Source organism: Engystomops pustulosus, chromosome 4 (assembly GCF_040894005.1).
Source record: "Engystomops pustulosus chromosome 4, aEngPut4.maternal, whole genome shotgun sequence".
Classification (NCBI taxonomy): domain Eukaryota; kingdom Metazoa; phylum Chordata; class Amphibia; order Anura; family Leptodactylidae; genus Engystomops; species Engystomops pustulosus.
In genome coordinates, this window is record NC_092414.1 from 51,396,905 (window position 1) to 51,417,704 (window position 20,800).

Here is a 20,800-nt window from a genome sequence, read left to right on the forward strand (position 1 = left end):
TTTGATTTGGGCAATGTGGGGGGGCTGGTTGACCTCTGATGACCTCTGGAAACTTTCATTAAAATCTCGAAAACTATGGCGGCACAAACAAAAATTTCTGCTGCACAAACCAGCACAAACGTAGCACAAACGTTTGACACCAATTTTGTTTGATTTGAACGAGGTGGGGGGGCCAACTTCACTCAGGTCTTATCTCTGGCTGATTCCTGGCTGTTCTGGAGGAGGCTGCAGGCTGTCTCTTACCCTCCCTTTCTCCCTCCTGATGGCTATATGAAGCTGAAGGATGGTGCCCACCCCTAAATCCAGCCCTGCATTTGTGCGGTACTGCTGCGCTGCCCATGACCCTTCCGGGCCGTAACACAGTTTAGAAGCAATTTTGGTGCAGTTAAGGCGTAATGTTAGATTCGGGCACTTACATGTGATCCTGCTACAAGCTCCTCTCTGCTTCTCCCACATCCTAGAATGAAGATAACACTCACAACAGCACCCAGGTGTGTGACACCCAGCACCCAGTGATCTCCTCAGCAGTGGCTTCTCTGAGAAGGGATCCCCCAGTGCTGGTCTCCTGCTGCACCCATGTAATTCTGCACTGTATCCCCCTCAGACACACTGGTGATACTGTGCAGAATTACATGGGGGACACTTGTCTGTACTATGTGCAACATTCTGCAAACCTCCCTTGCTCTTGCTTTGAGCTCAGGATTCTGCAGAATGTTCTGTAAATAGAAGGTGATGAACTGTAAATAGAGTCTGCAGCTCCTGTCTGCAGAGTATCTCATGTCTGTATTATATGTTCTAGTGTCTGCAGTGTCTGGCTGAGCTTTGCTACTAGGAATGAGCTGTTCTGCAGAGGGGCTCAGTGCTTTCTTCACAGTACTTTTGCGCCCGTTTTTGCGCCTAAATGAAAACTTTGCAAGTGATTAATATCATTAGGCGCAGCAAAAAATCTAGCGTGGCTAGTTTGGCGTTTAGTTGCAAAAATGGCGCAAAAACGGTGTGCCTGAATGAAAAGGCGCAAAAACAACAGAAAAAACGAATGATACATGTGGCCCATTGTTTTCTGCACTCCATCCTGGAAAATGTATTTGCATATTTCCTAGAAGTTTGTTCCAGTAGTGGTTATTCTATAATTCTCAAGCAATATGCATAATACATATCACCACCTAGAATAAACAGCAACCACTAAGTTTTAAAACCCTAAATAAAATTTGTAACAATGAAGAATAATTGTACCATTTTCATGTAAAGTAAAGAAAAGTCAAATAAAGTTTGGAAATGTTTAATTTTCAGGAAAACAATGAACCATTACCTTACAAGTGTATAATACAAATATCTAATCTTTTTAACAGTGCATTACAATAATACAGTAAAAATGAGAGTAAAACTCCCAAATATGGAAACTTTGATTGAAGGCATCAATCATTTAAAAATATTCATGCTGCTTTCAAATTCATTGGAAAATATATTCAATGCAGGAACTGAAGCAGCACGCCAGGGCTTTCTTCTCACGTATATTTGTGATCACAGTGGGTCTAGTCCACTGAACGCATGCAAATTAGAATTATACACTGTGATATTAACAGCCTATTCTTTTGGGAAGTTAGTTTCTAGTGGTGCTTGGAACAAAATGTTTGAAAATTCTGAATTTCAATGTGTACTTGTTATATTAGATGTGCTGTGGGTAAAGAATTCTATTGTGGAAATAGGATTAAGATGCAGTGTTGCAAAATGAGATAAAAGTATTTAATATATTCTGCAGCAAAGAGTGTTTAAAATATTCATAGTGAACTTTTATTTTAACTACACAAATGATTTCTCTTATAATTATATTTTATTTTTTAATTTGGGTGATTACCAAACTTCAAAATAATAGAAAAACATTTGAATGTCTTTGTTCATGTGTCTAAGGCAGAGCAATAGTTAAAGGAAACCTGTCAGTAGAAATTGACCTGATAAACCACTACCAGGATATTGTCAAGCAGTTGGATACCTTCTAGTTCATGTTTCTTTCATGATCCAGTGTGGTGGCTTCATCCAGAATTTTACTTTGAATTGAGATGAAAATTGATTGTTTAATTTCAAGAAGTCAGAGATTTTAACACTGAAGTTAAGCTACCTCCTTCTCATAAAGCCCTCTTCATTGTAATTGATGGTCTTGCATCAAGATTCATCACTAACCAGATCTCCTGAAGTCTGTTGCATGTTTTTTTTTTTAATCACAGAGTAGGAGGCATTCAGAGCTCACCACCATGACTTCAGTGTTAAACTCTCTGCCTCCTTGACTTTACACAACTATTTTACAGCTCACTTCAAAATGGATTTTCTAGATGATGCCACCACACTGAGCCATGAAAGAAACAATATCTAGAAGGTATTGTGCTGCTTGGCAATATTCTGGAAGTGATTTATTAGGTCAATTGCTGATGACAGGTTCGCTTTAAAACATTGGTATGAAATGTACCACTTCGCAAAAGTAAAAAACACCTACAAACACTCACCTCCGTTACTCTTCATCTTGATCTCAGAGCTGTCCTCTGCTACTAAGGACATGTCAGGATCACATGTCACATATCAGTGTTAGAGATTTTTATCTAGGACTCAAAACAGTCCTTCGGTTGTACAGACGACTTTCAAATTAAATATTTCATGGCTCCCGGTACCAGGGAGGAGATAACAAACCCACAACACACGTCAGTCTCTTAGTGTATGTAAAGATCTTCTCTCTCGTTTATTTCACAACCACAGTCGTATATAAAAAAAAGGACAGAAAAGTCATAAAAGATGCGTGAATAGAATACTGCAATGCTATTGGCAATAATGAATTCACCAGCACATTCTGGGAAAAAGTTAATAGGCTAGAGAAAAAGATAAGGAGAAGAACAATCATCTATAACAAGTGTCAAGGAGAAACTTTTTTACAGGCAGGTTACACAAAAATGGCTGAATCATGACATTTAACTGGACAGAGGTCAGCTAAAATGTTTGCTCGATCCAACATGGCTGACAGTACGCAAGATGGCGTCCGAAACCAGTGCAATCTCCTTAACATCAGTGTAGTCCAAGAATCATGTGAGATAAAAGTGTGGTAAGCTTTGATTTTCTCTCTGGGTGTACAGGTACTATACAAATATAAAAATGTATCACCCTCTTGGCTAATCTAAACAATTTACATGTAAACTACTGAGGGTCAACATTTTTTAACCCCTTAACGCTGAAGCCACTTTTCACCTTCCTGACACGGCCCATTTTTACAAATCTTCCCTGTGTCACTATAAGTGGTTATAACTTCGAAACGCTTTAACATATCCAAGTGATTTTGAAATAGTTTTCTCGTGACACATTGTACTTCATGTTAGTTACAAAATTTTGGTTGTATGTTTTGCATTTATTTATGAGAAAATCAGATATTTGGTGAAAATTTGGAAAAATTCTCAATTTTCGAAATTCAAAATGTTCTACTTTTTCCACACATGAGTCATAACACCAGAAAACATAATAACTAACATTCACCAAATGTCTACTTTATACCTCCGTGGTTTTTTATGCATACTCTTATTTTTGTAAGCTGTTATGGGGCTTTGAACGTTAGGTGCGATTTTTCACATTTTCATAAAAAAAGCTAAATCCTGCTATTGAGGGACCTGCTCAGGTTTGAAGTCACTTTGAGAGACCTAAATAAAAGTAAAACCCCATAAATTACCCCATTATAGAAACTATACCCTTCAACGTACGTAAAACAACTTTTATGAAGTTTTTTAACCGTTTAATTGGTTTACAGGGGTTAAAACAAAATCGGATGCAATTTTGAATTTTTTTTTTTTTTTTTACTAAATTAATGTGTTTTTCATAAAATGTACAAATTCTCAGTGGATAAAATACCAAAACGCTCCACAAAATTTGATACCCAATCTCTCCCGTGTATAACAATACCCCATATGTGGTGGTAACCTGCTGTATGGGCACACGCCAGGGCATCGAAGGGAAGCTGCGCCATTCAAAGCAGATTATGCATTGTCACTTTATAATGGCTATACAATCTTTATTTTTTTGGCAATTTGGACATATAAGGGCTTATTTTTTGCGACATGAGATGACCTTTACAAATACTTCATTTTAGTGGGTCTGTAGCTTTTTGTTGAGATTTTATTAACTCTTTAATGTATGGAGGAAAAGAAAATTGTCAATTTTGGGTTCCTTTTTTTTGCATATTTTGGGGGTCGTACACCATACACTAAAAATACTATAATATTTTTATTCTCTAGATCACTACGATTACGGTGATACCTCATTTATATAGTTTTTTATATATTTTACAGGAAAAAAACAAATATAAAGAAAATCTCCTTTGTTTTTGCATCGCCATCTTTTCGGAGATATAACTTTAATATTTTTTTGTTGACAGAGCTAGTTTAGGGCTTATTTTTTACGTGTTGAGTTGTTCTTTCAATTGGTACCATTTTGGTGCACATAACTTTTTTTTTATCACTTTTTGGAACATTTTTGTGAAGGGATTTTAAGAAAATTTACATTTTTGGCGAGTTTTTCGCGTTTTGTTATTACGGCGTTCACCGTACGGGTCCAATAATGTTTCTGACTTATTGTACAGATTGTTACGGACGCGGCGATACCAAATATGTGGGGTATTTTGGAAATTTTCAGGTTTTTTCACTTTATTAGATGTGTATAGGGAATGTTTGTGTTTAGGGGGACTTTAACTTTATTTAATTAATTATTTTTATTCAAAAGTGTGTTATTAGTGTTTTTTTACCTTTTTTCTTTACTTTTACAGGTTAGCTTGAACAAGTGATCCATTGATCACTTGTTCAAGCTATTCTTCACCTAATACAGTGTAATACAGATGTATTACACTGTATTATGTGACACACTGAGCATGCTGCGCATGCTCAGTGTGTCACAGCCGGGTCCTGCCAGAAGGCAGGGACCCGGCTCCCGGCAGGAGGATCGCGTAGCCCCGGGCACCGGCAGTCCCGGGGCTGCGATCGGAGCAGCGGACCCCCCCCGGTAAGCGCCGCGGGGGGGTCCGATTCCAGCGAAAATGCCCCTGACACGCCGCGGTCAGCGCGACCGCGGCGTGTTAGGGGTTAACACCCGCGATCGGAGAAATCTCCGATCGCGGGTGTTAGAGGCAGGTGTCGGCTATGATATATAGCCGACACCCGCAGCTTCTGGCGCTGGCTCCGTTCAGGAGCCGGCGCCAGAAGCTTGACGTACTATTACCGCATTTTGCGGGAACGCACCTCCCGCCATGCAGTAATAGTACGTCAAATGTCGGGAAGGGGTTAAAGAGATGACAGAAACAAACACCAAAAACCCCATCAAATAAGGCATTCCGTTAACAATTTTGAACCTGGAGAACCTGGTGATCTTTGATCCCTACTGCATCAGCCAATGGGACACAGCAATTTTTCCGTTATTGAACTGGTTGTCCGGGGATAGAAAAAATGTGAATCCAACATGGCGATTTGAAACACTAAACCCCACATAGTGTCCCAAATCGCCTTGTATGATTTTATAAGTGGCTGTATAGAAAAACACATATTTTGTACTCACCTCCTTCCCCATTTCTCTTCAGTGCCTGTGCCATGTGGCAAGTAAAGTCTGTTTATTACATTTTGACTACACTCTGGCATGGTATCTTACGAGGTGAGTTCGATGTGCCTCATAATTTTTTTTCCATATTTTTCTATGCACAGCTAACATACAGTTCGAGTTAGGACCCTAAACCAGAGGTCCTTAATGACAGGCTTCACAGGCTGTTACAATGAGCAGAGCAGGTCTTGCCCCTCCTGCACTCCCTGCTGCTAGATTGCACAGGAAGAGGGAGGAGGGAGAGACATGTTTTGCTCATTCTAACAGTCTGTGTATCTGCAGCAATGAGGGGCTCTGGCATAATTTTTAAGTATAATCAGCAGTAAAATAAACATAACACCTATGGGGATATATGGTCAATACAGTACATCCCTTCTAAAACTTCTAGCTCCAGAGTTTACCTGGATTAGCTGATCTTAGAGTGTTAGATCGGTAATCTAATAGCGATTACCTACCGCAAGAATAAGCTATATTTGTAAAAAAAATTCACCCCAGCTAAGAAATCCCTAACACCTTTATTTGACAATAATCTATTCAACTTTGAAAATACACTTGAGAAATACATTTTTACGCCAGGATAACATTCCTTATATGTTTGATGTGTAAAATGAATAGTAGAATCATTTTGTTTTTTGAAGGTAAATGGCCAGCATTAGAAGCGGCCATATGACGGGAACAATAGACATGTAATAATGCATAAAAATGACACAGTTAACAGACTAAACTTTATGGATTTCTGAATATAGCTTTTGTTTCAGATCACTTATTCTCATCTTATTTTTGTGGCCACTTTTATTATCCTACATTAGAGTGCAGTAAAATATGATGGGAAGCCAATAAACTCTACAGGCATTTATTGATTGAGCCTATAAAATTTTTTGCAGAGAGGCAGAGAAATTTGTAAACTATTAGTAGCATAAACCATGTAACTGTGATATTGTCATAAACTTAGTGAAACAATGTATGTAACCCTTTCACGGCTGATTGCATTTATAAAATGCTTCATTACAGTATCCATCCATTGCTGTATCCATTGTGTCGAAACATAGTTACAGCAAATTAAGGCATGTTAGAAACTTGATTTCGCTTTGAAATGGTTTTAAACTTGGTTTTGCTTTGAAACCTAAAATAAATTTATTTCTGCTGCAGCCCTTTTCAATTTTTATCTTTTTGCATGTTTGGAATATTCTGTTTTCATCTTCAAGCCATATGTGTGTGACAGATTGTACTTCCTAGTGACACCATTTAGTATTTGGTTCAGTACTGGGAAGATAAAAAATAATTAATGAAAAAACACATTTGCACCATCAAATGTATATAGTTTTGCTATGTCTTACATTTCTATAGATACTATTTTGAGAATTTTACAATGTTTTGATCGCTTTTCACAAAAATTATTTATGGGTGTAATAATGTGACCAGGGGAAGGGGAGGCCTGCTAGTAATTCACCACCTTAAATTAACCTAATTGAACCAGATTGTTGACAGAAACAGCATATGACCATGCTTCAAAGACCTATGCAGACAAACCGACTCCAGGCACCTCCCACTCTATACAGACAAGGGACAATAAACTCCAAACAGCACTAAGTTGAATAGGGACAATTATGAAGTTATGGTCCGTCTCACCAGAAGACCAAATACATTTTTGGATTGGTTGCTTTCAGGGAATCATAATAATCCATTTTTTGGCGTTCTAGGATACTCGGTTCCAGAGATATCAATATCTCTGGATAGGACCACAGAAAAGGGGTCAAGTTTGGTATCAATGCGATCCAGGGATCCACCCGGATCCAATGATACCAGAGCAATCACCCAATGAGTTCCCCTGGAGAAGCTTTGGCTTCTCCAGGGCTCTGGTTGGAGTACCAGGTAGTAGTGACCCTTGACTCCGCCTTGGGGTGTATAGAGGTGTGTCCACACCTGATATAATCAGGCACCCCTGAAGGGGCCTTGTCTTTCACCTGGGGGAAACGTTAACATCAACAAAGCGCAGGGAGGATCTAAAAGTGTAGACTATCCATCCCCCATTAGGGCCACACACACACAAAGGTAACTAACTCACCGAACTACTTAGCCTTGTAGTGCTACCTGTGTAATTTGTGCTCCGTTTACTGTATATATCTATTGTGTGTACTGTATTGTCTAGTGTTCCCTTAAGGCAATTAAATATAAAATCTAATCTGTGTTGTTCTTTTAGCTCGATCACGAATCTTACGTCCGATCTTATAGCCATTCAGGGATTTGATTTAGGGTTGTGCCATATCCGGAAGTTGTGTGGACAACTTTAAATCACTTCCTGCGCCTCTCAGAACCTGTGCGTTCTGGGAGTGTCTGTAAAAAGATAACTGAGTGACCTTGCGTACCCTTCAGAGGTCCGGAACGTCACGGTTTCCTTCACAGTGACGTTTTGGACCTTTTAATATTTGTAATTTTCCTTACGATTATGGCATTTACCATTTGGGATCATTATTTTTATATTTTGATAAATTGGGCATTTCAGCACATGAGGATACATAACATTCTTATGATTTTTTTGTTTATTTATATAAGTGTTCTAAGGGAAAGAATTACAATTGAAGATTTTTTAAAAGCTTTTTTACTTTAGCCCCCTTAGATTGTTTGAACCTTGCAGTCTACCTATGCAGGTCTGTAATAGAAACTGCACCCATGTAAGCCATTTCCTAATTTATCATATGTCAGTACTCGTTCACGTGGTGGCTGCTCCATCATGCAATTCTACACCAGGCCCTGTCTGATGTAGAATTTCACTGCTAACTAAAAGCTTTCCCTCATTAAAATTCACTGGCTGTAGTGAGTGTGAATGTGTGGAACAAGAACGCCCTGCGCCAGTTCACTTTGCTCCCGACCCCCACCCCCTTTATGACCCTCCATGCTCACTTGGCCTAGAGGTGGTATTAAGAGGGAAATCATTAGTAATTATGTCAGGACTAATATGCCAAAAGTCCTGATTAATGTCCTACTGTGATTCTATGTAAATGTGTGGATTTGTCATAAATGGGCACATCAAGTCTCTGGTACCTAGTGATGCCTGATGCAGAATTCTGCTCTGGCTTGTGCCAAGATCCTGGTTCAAGGTATACTGTTATGTTCCACACTGGTATATCTTAAAAGATAAAATTAATGGTTCCACTCAGTTTTCAATGTTAATAAAGTTTACATGGCTCCCAGCCAACAAACTGTATCGAGTCACAGGGGCATTGGAATTCCTGCTGCCACCATCCTCTTCATCTCCTCTCTATTAGCTCTCTGACTTTTCCTCCCTTCCCCCTCTTGCAGATATGAAGCGACAGAGATTTGCTTAGAGAAAGGGTTAGGTAACTGCATCATGAGGAAGAGGAAGGGAGGAGGGAGGGATGAAAGCAAAAGGTTTGGTGGAAATGAGAGGGGATAATTAAGATGATTGCAGACACCCCTGTGACTTGATGCAATTTGTGGGCAGAAAGCCTGGTAAACTCTTTTATACTTTTGAAAAGAAGTGGAATCAGTAATGTTAATGATAAAAGCAGATTTAAAATTGCTTTACAATTTAGGATATTGGAACCTGTCTTTAGGTAAAAATGTATGATTCTGATGACAGGTTCCCTTTAATTACTATATTAATAAATTAAGCAGGGTTTTATGTGATATCATAGTATCATAGTATATAAGGCTGGAAAAAGACACAAGTCCATCAAGTCCAACCTAAGAATTAAACACATGTTTTTTCCGTGATATTTTTGCTCTCCAAAATGCATCCAGGCCTCTCTTGAACATGTACATAGAGTCCGCCATAACAACCTCCTGCGGTAAAGAGTTATATAGTCTTATGCTATTACTGTAAACAATCCCAGTCTTTGGGAATGATAGAACCGTCTCTCCTTTAGGTGTTGAGGATGCCCCATTGTCCTGGTCACAGACCTAGGTAAAAAAAGATCTTTGGAGAGATCCTTGTACTGTCCGTTAAGGTATTTGTACGTTGTAATGAGGTGTCCCCTCGGTCATCTTTTTTCTAAACTGAATAATCCCAAATTTTTTCATTTTTAATTGTATTCTAGTTCCTCGACTCCCCTGATAATCTTGGTTGCTCCCTTCTGCACTGGTTCCAGTTCTCCTTTTTATACACTGATGCCCAAAACTGTACACAATATTCCATGTGTGGTCTGATGAGTGATTTGTATAAGGGCAAAACTATGTCCTTATCATTAGAATCTATTCCTCTCTTGATACATCCCATAATTTTATTTGCTTTAGTAGCAGCCGCCTAGCTCTGGTCACTAAAATTTAGTTTACCATCCACCAATACCCGCAAGTCTTTTTCAGCTTCAGTTTTACCAAGTAATTGGCTGTTTAGTACATAATTGTAATTTTTATTTCCATGGCCCAAGTGCATAACTTTACATTTATTTACATTAAACCTCATCAACCATTTCTCTGCCCACTCCTCAAGCTTCCACAAATCCCTCTGTAATGCTAAACTATCACCTCAGTATTAATTACTTTACAAAGCTCAAATGTCATTAATAAAAATATTAAAAAGAAGTGGGCCCAATAATGACCCTTGTGGCACTCCTTTGGTAACATCAATGTGCCATTAATGACAATCGTTTTCTATCACCAAGCCAATTTCTTGCCCAAACACACAGATTTTCCCCTAGTCGAGGCATTCTCATTTTATGTACCATCCTTTTATGCAGCACTGTGTCAAATGCCTTTGAAAAAATCAGATTGGTCCTGTCATCTGATCTGATCTGGACCAATCTCTCATAAACCCATGCTGATGCTGGGTTATAAGTTTATGTATAGTGAGATTGTCCAGGATAGCATCTCTAATAGAGATGAGCGAGCACTAAAATGCTCGGGTACTCGTTATTCGAGACGAACTTTTCCCGATGCTCGAGTGCTCGTCTTGAATAATGAGCCCCATTGAAGTCAATGGGAGACTCGAGCATTTTTCAAGGGGACCAAGGCTCTGCACAGGGAAGCTTGGCCAAACACCTGGGAACCTCAGAAAAGGATGGAAACACCACGGAAATGGACAGGAAACAGCAGGGGCAGCATGCATGGATGCCTCTGAGGCTGCTTAATCGCACCATTATGCCAAAATTATGGGCAACAGCATGGCCATCACAGAGTGACCGAATGAGGCTAGATAGCATCTAAAACATGCAATAATTGACCCTGACACTACAGGGGACGGCATGCAGAGGCAGCGGCAGCAGTGGCAGGCTAGAGAGTCTCATGGCGACATACCCTAAATGGACTCAGGTTTCACCAAAGGAGGTGAAATGATTTCCTATGTGAACAAAAGGTTGACGGTATATTTAGTCGATAACACAGCATGGTGTCGACATAGTGACCAAGTTTCATAACGTATCTGGTGAAACACCCGAAAAATGAGCCTGACACAGCTCTTTTGATAAGGGGACGACATGTGGAGGCAGCCATGGAGACGACTTCCATGATTAAGGGCGACAGTATGGGGCATTCAAATTGCGCTGCTATGATTGCAACTTCAGGTCTCCAGCATGGTGGCGACAGATGGGCCGAGTTCCACTATGTATCTGGTGAAACACCTGAAAATTCTGCCTGACACAGCTCGTTTGATAAGGGGATGATGTGCTGCATATCCTCTCGTGCTCCAGTGTCTGGGCTAGAGAGTTGAAATGAGACATTGGTGGACGCTGTGGAGGATCGTGGAGGCAAAATGGACAGGAAACAGCAGGGGCAGCATGCATGGATGCCTCTGAGGCTGCCTAATCTTGGGATGAAGCTGGCGGTCCACTGCCAGGCGAGATTTCGCCTGTCCAAGCCCCTGTCTCTCGGCTCCTCCCCACCCAAAATGGGCCTGGGGGCCAGAATCGTTTACTTTGAAAAAATTATAATTTTCAAAGCAGGCCGGGTCGTTTGAATATTTCACCTAGGAATAATGGAACAGCATAGTGGTTCTATTTTTAATTGTTTTTACGGAAATGGTTCCATGATTAAGAGCAACAGTATGGGGCATCCATATTGCGCTGCTATGATTGCAACTTCAGGTCTCCAGCATGGTGGCGACAGATGGGCCGAGTTCCACTATGTATCTGGTGAAACACCTGAAAATTCTGCCTGACACAGCTCGTTTGATAAGGGGACGATGTATGGAGGCAGTGAACTAGTAGAAGATAAAAGGTGCTGGAGTTAAAACTATGTTAGTTGGATATTGAGATGGAGCTGGCGCTCCGCTGCCAGGCGAGCTTTCGCCAATCCAAGCCCCTGTCTCTAGGCTACTCCCCAAACAGCACTTCTAAGAACCTTTTGTATAAGATCAAGTGTAGTAGCGTTCTTATAAGTTTAGAATATGGCGGGTGAGGGGAATGTAAACAGATGCGCAAGAAGCGCTGAAATAATATTGGTAAATGATAAAAGTTTGCCAGTATATTTTGTGGATTACACAGCAGGGTGGCGACAAAGTTAACAAGTTTGATGTGGAAGCCATGAAAACAACCCAAAATTCTGCCCGACACAGCTCGTTTGATAAGGGGACGATGTATGGAGGCAGTAAACTAGTAGTAGATTAAAGGTGCTGCAGTTAAAACTATGTTAGTCGGATCTTGAGATGGAACTGGCGCTCCGCAGCCAGGCGAGCTTTCGCCAATCCAAGCCCCTGTCTCTAGACTACTCCCCAAACAGCACTTCTAAGAACCTTTTGTATAAGATCAAGTGTAGTAGCGTTCTTATAAGTTTAGGATATGGCGGGTGAGGGGAATGTAAACAGATGCGCAAGAAGCGCTGAAATAATATTGGTAAATGATAAAAGTTTGCCAGTATATTTTGTGGACTACACAGCAGGGTGGCTACAAAGTTAACAAGTTTGATGTGGAATCCATGAAAACAACCCAAAATTCTGCCTGACACAGTTCGTTTGATAAGGAGACCATGTATGGAGGCAGCTATATGGACGACTTTTGGAGGCAGCTATGGCGATGACGTGTGGAGGTAGCAATGGAGACAACGTGTGGAGCCAGCTAAAAAGACGACATGTGGAGGCTGCTATGGAGACAATTTAATTTGGATAGTGCCTGTATGTGGCAGTCCAAAAAAGTTTTCAAACCAGAGGAGCAGGTAGGTGGTCCTCCAGAAAAATTAAATAAATTGAGTGCCTGTATGTGGCGGTCCAAAAAAGTTTTCAAACCAGAGGAGCAGGTAGGTGGTCCTCCAGAAAAATTAAATAGATTTAGTGCCTGTATGTGGCACTCCCAAAAATTGCTTAAAACAGAGGACCGGGTAGGTGGCCCTCCAGAAAAATACATAGAGTACTATAGCTAGAGCCAGTTGGCCCTGGCAAAAAATAGCCAGTTTCCTATGCTTTAGTGTACAAAGAGGAGGAGAAGGAGGACAATGAGCAGGAGGAGTGCATACATTATTCAGGTTGAGCTTCTTTTACTTGTTGGAGAATGAAAATCCGGAGAAATCCAGGCTTTATTCATCTTCATAAGCGTCAGCCTGTCAGCGCTGTTAGTTGACAGGCATGTACGCTTATCGGTGATGATGCCACCAGCTGCACTGAAAACCCGCTCGGACAACACACTAGCGGCAGGGCAGGCAAGAACCTCCAAGGCGTACAGCGCCAGTTCGTGCCACATGTCCAGCTTTGAAACCCAGTAGTTGTAGGGAGCTGTGTGATCATTTAGGATGATGGTATGGTCAGCTACGTACTCCCTCACCATCTTTCTGTAAAGATCAGCCCTACTCTGCCGAGACTGGGGACAGGTGACAGTGTCTTGCTGGGGTGACATAAAACTGGCAAAGGCCTTGTACAGCGTACCCCTGCCAGTGCTGGACAAGCTGCCTGTTCGCCTACTCTCCCTCGCTACTTGTCCCGCAGAAGTACGCCCTCTGCCGCTAGCGCTGTCAGAAGGGAAATACTGTTTCAGCTTGTGCACCAGGTCCTGTTGGTATTCATGCATTCTCACACTCCTTTCCTCTCCAGGAATGAGAGTGGAAAGATTTTGCTTGTACCGTGGGTCCAGGAGAGTGAATACCCAGTAATCGGTGCTGGAATAAATTCTTTCAACGCGAGGGTCACGGGATAGGCAGCCTAGCATGTAATCTGCCATATGCGCCAGAGTCCCAACGCGCAAAAATTCACTTCCCTCACTGGCCTGACTGCCCATTTCCAACTCCTCCAACTCCTCTTCTTCTGCCCATACACGCTGAACAGTGAAGGACTGAACAATGGTCCCCTCTTCTGTCTCGCCAACATTCTCCTCCTCTTCCTCCTCATCCTCCTCCACCTCCACCTCCTCCGATATGCTCTGAGAAACAGACCTAAGGGTGCTTTGGCTATCAACAAGGGAATCTTCTTCCCCCGTCTCTTGTGACGAGCGCAAAGCTTCCGACTTCATGCTGACCAGAGAGTTTTTCAACAGGCCAAGCAGCGGGATGGTGAGGCTGATGATGGCGGCATCGCCACTGACCATCTGTGTTGACTCCTCAAAGTTACTCAGCACCTGACAGATATCAGACATCCACGTCCACTGCTCATTGTAGACTTGAGGAAGCTGACTGACCTGACTACCAGTTCTGGTGGAAGTTGACATCTGGCAGTCTACAATCGCTCTGCGCTGCTGGTAAACTCTGGATAACATGGTTAATGTTGAATTCCACCTCTTGGGCACGTCGCACAACAGTCGGTGAGCGGGCAGTTGGAGGCGGCGCTGCGCTGCCCTGAGAGTGGCAGCATCTGTGCTGGACTTCCTGAAATGCGCACAGATGCGGCGCACCTTTGTGAGCAAATCAGACAGACTGGGGTATGTCTTGAGGAAACGCTGAACTATGAGATTTAACACATGGGCCAGGCATGGCACATGTGTCAGTCTGCCGAGTTGCAGAGCCGCCACCAGGTTACGGCCGTTGTCACACACAACCATGTCTGGCTTCAGGTTCAGCGGTGCCAGCCACAGATCAGTCTGCGCCGTGATGCCCTGTAATAGCTCTTGGGTGGTGTGCTTTTTATCGCCTAGGCTCAGCAGTTTGAGCACCGCCTGCTGTCGCTTAGCAATGGCACTGCTGCTGTGCCTAGAGCTACCGACTGATGGCGCCATGCCCACGGATGATAATTCGGAGGAGGTGGAGGAGGGGTGGGAGGAGGAGGAGGCATAGTAGGCCTTTGAGACCTGGACCGAGGTAGGCCCCGCAATCCTCGGTGTTGGCAGTATATGAGCAGCCCCAGGGTCAGATTCGGTCCCAGCCTCCACCAACTTAACCCAATGTGCCGTCAGCGATATATAGTGGCCCTGCCCGGCAGCACTCGTCCACGTGTCCGTGGTCAGGTGGACCTTGTCAGAAACGGCGTTGGTCAGGGCACGGATGATGTTCTCTGACACGTGCTTGTGCAGGGCTGGGACGGCACATTGGGAAAAGTAGTGGCGGCTAGGGACCGAATACCGAGGGGCGGCCGCCGCCATGAGGTTTCGAAAGGCCTCGGTCTCTACCAGCCTATAGGGCAGCATCTCCAGGCTAAGCAACTTGGAGATGTGGACGTTGAGGGCTTGGGCGTTTGGGTGGGTGGGTTGCGCTATACTTCCTTTTGCGCTCCAGCGTCTGGGGTATGGAGAGGTGAACGCTGGTGGATGCTGTGGAGGATCGTGGAGGCGAAGATGGGGTTTTCGCACGGGAGGTGTTTGGGCCGTGGTCCTGGGCAGGGGGCTGACTAGCAGATGACACAGGGGAAGGAGCAGTGGTGTGCCCGGCCGGAGGTGAACGGGCTTGGTGCCATTGAGTGGGGTGTTTAGCATTCATATGCCTGCGCATACTGGTGGTAGTTAAGCTAGTAGTGGTGGAACCCCTGCTGATCCTGGTTTGGCAAAGGTTGCACACCACAGTCCGTCGGTCATCCGGTGTTTCTTTAAAGAACCTCCAGACTTCTGAAAATCTAGCCCTCGCCACGGGAGCTTGACTACGGGCAACATTTGGCGCTGATGCACCAGCTCTGGCCCTGCCTCTCCGTCTGGCCCCACCACTGCCTCTTCCAACCTGTTCTGCTATAGGACTCGCCTCCGTCTCAGAAGCACTGTGTTCACCCGGCCTATCAACCCAGCTTGGGTCTGTCACCTCATCATCCTCCGATCCCTCAGTCTGCTCCCCCCTCGGACTTCCTGCCCTGACAACAACTTCACCACTGTCTGACAACCGTGTCTCCTCATCGTCCGACACCTCTTTACACACTTCTTCCACTACGTCAATAATGTCATCATCACCCACAGACTGCGACTGGTGGAAAACCTGGGCATCGGAAAATTGCTCAGCAGCAACCGGACAAGTGGTTTGTGACTGTGGGAAGGGTCCAGAAAACAGTTCCTCAGAGTATGCCGCTTCAAATGCCAAATTTTGCTGGGAGGGGGCAGACTGGGGGGAAGGAGGCTAAGGTGGAGGAGCCAGAGGAGTGCTGATTTCGGTGACATGGGTGGACTGCGTGGAAGACTGACTGGTGGACAAATGGCTAGAAGCATTGTCCGCAATCCACTACATCACCTCTTCGCACTGTTCTGGCCTCAACAGTGCTCTACCACGAGTCCCAGTAACTTGAGACATGATGAACCTAGGGAGTGTAGCTCTGCGGCGTTCCCCTGCTCCCTCATCAGCAGGTGGTGTCTCACCCCGCCCAGGACCACGGCCTCTGACCCCTGCAGTAGTTGGACGCCAACGTCCACGCCCTCATCCTCTACCCCTAGCCCTCGGGTTAAACATTTTCCAAATTAAAGTGTAAACTTTAAATTTTTTTTTTTTTATTTATTTTTTTTTTTAACAAAACGATGCTTTCCTATTGCTATGGCTAGTTTCTAACCTACACTGACAGCACACAACTGGATTTTGTGCTGTGCCTGATGAGTTTGAGCTATAAAATGAAATAAAGGTAAAAAAAAAAAAAAAAATCAGCAGACTCTGCCTAATTCTAATCAAACCCCTAATAAATTGTCCCACTTCGGTGTTTGAGGTGGATATGCGTGTCACTAAGAGCTAAACACAACGGTCGCAGGTCTCCCAGCAAATTCCTCACAATATGGTACTAGCTGCACTACTAATGCCAGCAAGCCCAGCCACAAGCAAACAAAAAAAAGGAAAATATAACGCTATTGTAGGCCTAAGTAAGCGGTTGGGGTTCTCCTATGGCTATTTTGTAGCCGACACTGAAAGCACACTGCTTTGCAAGATGAGTTTGAGCTATAAAATGAAATAAAGGTAAAAAAAAAAAAAAAAAATCAGCAGACTCTGCCTAATTCTAATCAAACCCCTAATAAATTGTCCCACTTCGGTGTTTGAGGTGGATATGCGTGTCACTAAGAGCTAAACACAACGGTCGCAGGTCTCCCAGCAAATTCCTCACAATATGGTACTAGCTGCACTACTAATGCCAGCAAGCCCAGCCACAAGCAAACAAAAAAAAGGAAAATATAACGCTATTGTAGGCCTAAGTAAGCGGTTGGGGTTCTCCTATGGCTATTTTGTAGCCGACACTGAAAGCACACTGCTTTGCAAGATGAGTTTGAGCTATAAAATGAAATAAAGGTAAAAAAAAAAAAAAAAATCAGCAGACTCTGCCTAATTCTAATCAAACCCCTAATAAATTGTCCCACTTCGGTGTTTGAGGTGGATATGCGTGTCACTAAGAGCTAAACACAACGGTCGCAGGCAGGGCCGGCTCCAGGTTTCACTGGGCCCCTGGGCGAGAGTGCCTCACTGGGCCCCGTAGCTCATGAGGTGGCATTAAAAACGCAGACCTTAAGAAACCAATATTAATATACAGCCCCCCAGGCTCCATCAATTAATATACCCCCCAGGCTCTATTAATTAATATACCCCCCCCCCCAGGCTCCATTAATTAAAATACCCCCCCCCCCCAGGCTCTATTAATTAATATACCCCCCCCAGGCTCCATTAATTAACATACCCCCCAGGCTCTATTTATTAATATACCCCCCCCCCCCAGGCTCCATTAATTAATATAACCCCCAGTTCTATTAATTAATATACCCCCCCCCAGGCTCCATTAATTAATATATCCCCCAGGCTCTATTAATTAATATAACCCCCAGGCTCTATTAATTAATACACCCCCCTCCCCCCCAGGCTCCATTAATTAATATAACCCCCAGGCTCTATTAATTAATATACCCCCCCCCCCCAGGCTCCATTAATTAATATATCCCCCAGGCTCTATTAATTAATATAACCCCCAGGCTCTATTAATTAATACACCCCCCTCCCCCCCAGGCTCCATTAATTAATTAAATACACATTAAAAAAAATAATAAACGCTAACTTACCTCAAGGGCTGCTCGCATCTTCTTCATCTGCTACATCTTCCTGTGTGAGAGCAGCGTCTATCGTGCAGCAGCAGGGACGCTGGCGGCATGAAGTCCTCGGCAGCGTCCTGCACAGTATTAGAAGCAGCAGAAATACGTCGGCCGCACCGATGCAATTGTGATCTGTGTATGCCCGCTTGCGGTGCCGCCCCCCTATCACCCGCGCCGGCACTGTGAGTGCGGCGCTTCCCTCAATTACATCGGCAAAGTATGCAGATGTAATTGAGTTTTCTTATGTTGTCAGTGTGTGCCGTGGGCCCCTCTGGGACCTCTGGGGCCCCGGCACTTGCCCGGGTAAGCCGGGTGCTGGCGCCGGCCATGGTCGCAGGTCTCCCAGCAAATTCCTCACAATATGGTACTAGCTGCACTACTAATGCCAGCAAGCCCAGCCACAAGCAAACAAAAAAAAGGAAAATATAACGCTATTTTAGGCCTAAGTAAGCCGTTGGGGTTCTCCTATGGCTATTTTGTAGCCGACACTGAAAGCACACTGCTTTGCAAGATAAGCTTGAGCTATAAAATGAAATAAAGGTAAAAAAAAAAAAATCAGCAGACTCTGCCTAATTCTAATCAAACCCCTAATAAATTGTCCCGCTTCGGTGTTTGAGGTGGATATGCGTGTCACTAAGAGCTAAACACAACGGTCGCAGGTCTCCCAGCAAATTCCTCACAATATGGTACTAGCTGCACTACTAATGCCAGCAAGCCCAGCCACAAGCAAACAAAAAAAAGGAAAATATAACGCTATTGTAGGCCTAAGTAAGCGGTTGGGGTTCTCCTATGGCTATTTTGTAGCTGACACTGAAAGCACACTGCTTTGCAAGATGAGTTTGAGCTATAAAATGAAATAAAGGTAAAAAAAATAAATAAATCGGCAGACTCTGCCTCATTCTAATCAAACCCCTAATAAATTGTCCCACTTTGGTGTTTGAGGTGGATATGTGTGTCACTAAGAGCTAAACACAACGGTAGCACGTCCCCCTGCAAATTCCTCACAATATGGTACTAGCTGCACTACTAGTGCCAGCAAGCCCAGCCACAAGCAAATTAAAAAAAAAAATGTATAACGTTAATGTAGCCCTAAGAAGGGCTGTTGGGTTCTTGTAGAATCACTCCTGCCTAACACTATTCTAATAGAACAGCCTAACGCTTTCCCTGACCAGCAGCAGCTCTCTCCCTAGCGGCATCCAGACACAGAATGATCCGAGCAATGCGGGCAGGGGATAGTCTATTCCAGGGTCACCTGATCTGGCCAGCCAACCACTGCTATCGACGTGTAAGGGTACCACGTCATGCTGGGTGGAGTGCAGAGTCTCCTGGCTTGTGATTGGCTTGTGAACGGCGGGAGATGCCATTTTCTCGAGCGGGAGAAGTATTCGTCCGAGCAACGAGCAATTTCGAGTACGCTAATGCTCGAACGAGCATCAAGCTCAGATAAGTATGTTCGCTCATCTCTAATCTCTAACAAACCCCTAAAATATTTTCCACACAACAGAAGTTAGACTCACATGTCTGTAGTTTCATGGATCACTTTTTGATCCTTTTTTTAATATCTGTACCACATTTGCCATGCACCAATCCTGTGGAACATAACCAGTCCTCAGAGAATTTTCAAATATTGAAAATAATGGTCTATCTATCACGATACATACTTCATGCAGAACCTGGGGGTGTAAGCCATCTGGCCCCAGTGTTCTTAGTGGTTGTGAGGCGGCGCCGTACCTCTTCCTGGGTTAAACTGTTGACATTCCTAATAGAATTTACATCATTCTTCATCTTGATTTTCCTGGTTAAAGACAGTTGAGAAAATGACATTTAGTAGATTGTCCCTTTTCTCATCTCCTTCCACCATCACCCCCAAGTTGTTCCTCAGAGGTCCCACACTCTCCTTTTTTAGTTTCTTATCATTTATTTTTACTTTAAAAACAATTTGGGATTATTTTTGCTCTCCTTGGCAATATTTCTCTCAGTCTATATTTTTGTGACCTTTATCTGCTTTTTACAGGATTTCTTATTCTGTACATAATCCTGTAATGCCCCACAGCATAGTCAGCCCAGTTCTCCATGAACCCAAAGACCTCCTTCATGCACAAACTTTTGAGCCACTTATTTACCTCCCTAATCTCCCGCTGCCTTTCTGGTGTGGCACGTGGTACAGGTAGTATTTCAGAGAAAACTGCCTTTGAGGTCCTTGACCAGAGCTTATGGCCTAAATCCCTGAAATCATTATTAAGGACCTTCCACTTACCTCTTACTTTGTCATTGGTATTAATGTGGATTATGACCGCTGGTTCCTCACCAGCCCCTCCCAGTAATCGGTCAACCTGCCAAACCCGAGCACCCGGCAAACAACACACTGTTCGGTATGCACGGTCTTTGTGACAGATTGCCCTGTCTGTTCCTTTAATAATAGAATCTCACACTACCAGCACCTGTCTGACCTTGCCTGTGCTTCCCTTATCCTTCTTTCTGGAGCTGACAGTTCCCTGGTTGCTAGAAGCCAGGCCTTGCTGCAGCATTGCTACTCCTGAGCTGATATCTCCCTCATCCACCAGCTTGGCAAACTTATCAGGGTGCACAAGATCAGGACTAGATTCCCTGCAACTCTTCCCTCTACCCTGCTTCTACATGTTACCCAACTAGCTGCCCCCTCACTCTGCACCTCCATATTTCCATCCCCACACCCATCTTCCCCAAAGAGTTTCATATGATATAGGAGAACAGGGAACCCAGATGCTGTTCCTGCACACGTGCCCCCTGCAGTCTTTATCAGCCATATATCATCATTGATAACAGATTTTTACAGTTATGATTGCTACAATTGTTGTGTTTTTTATCTTACT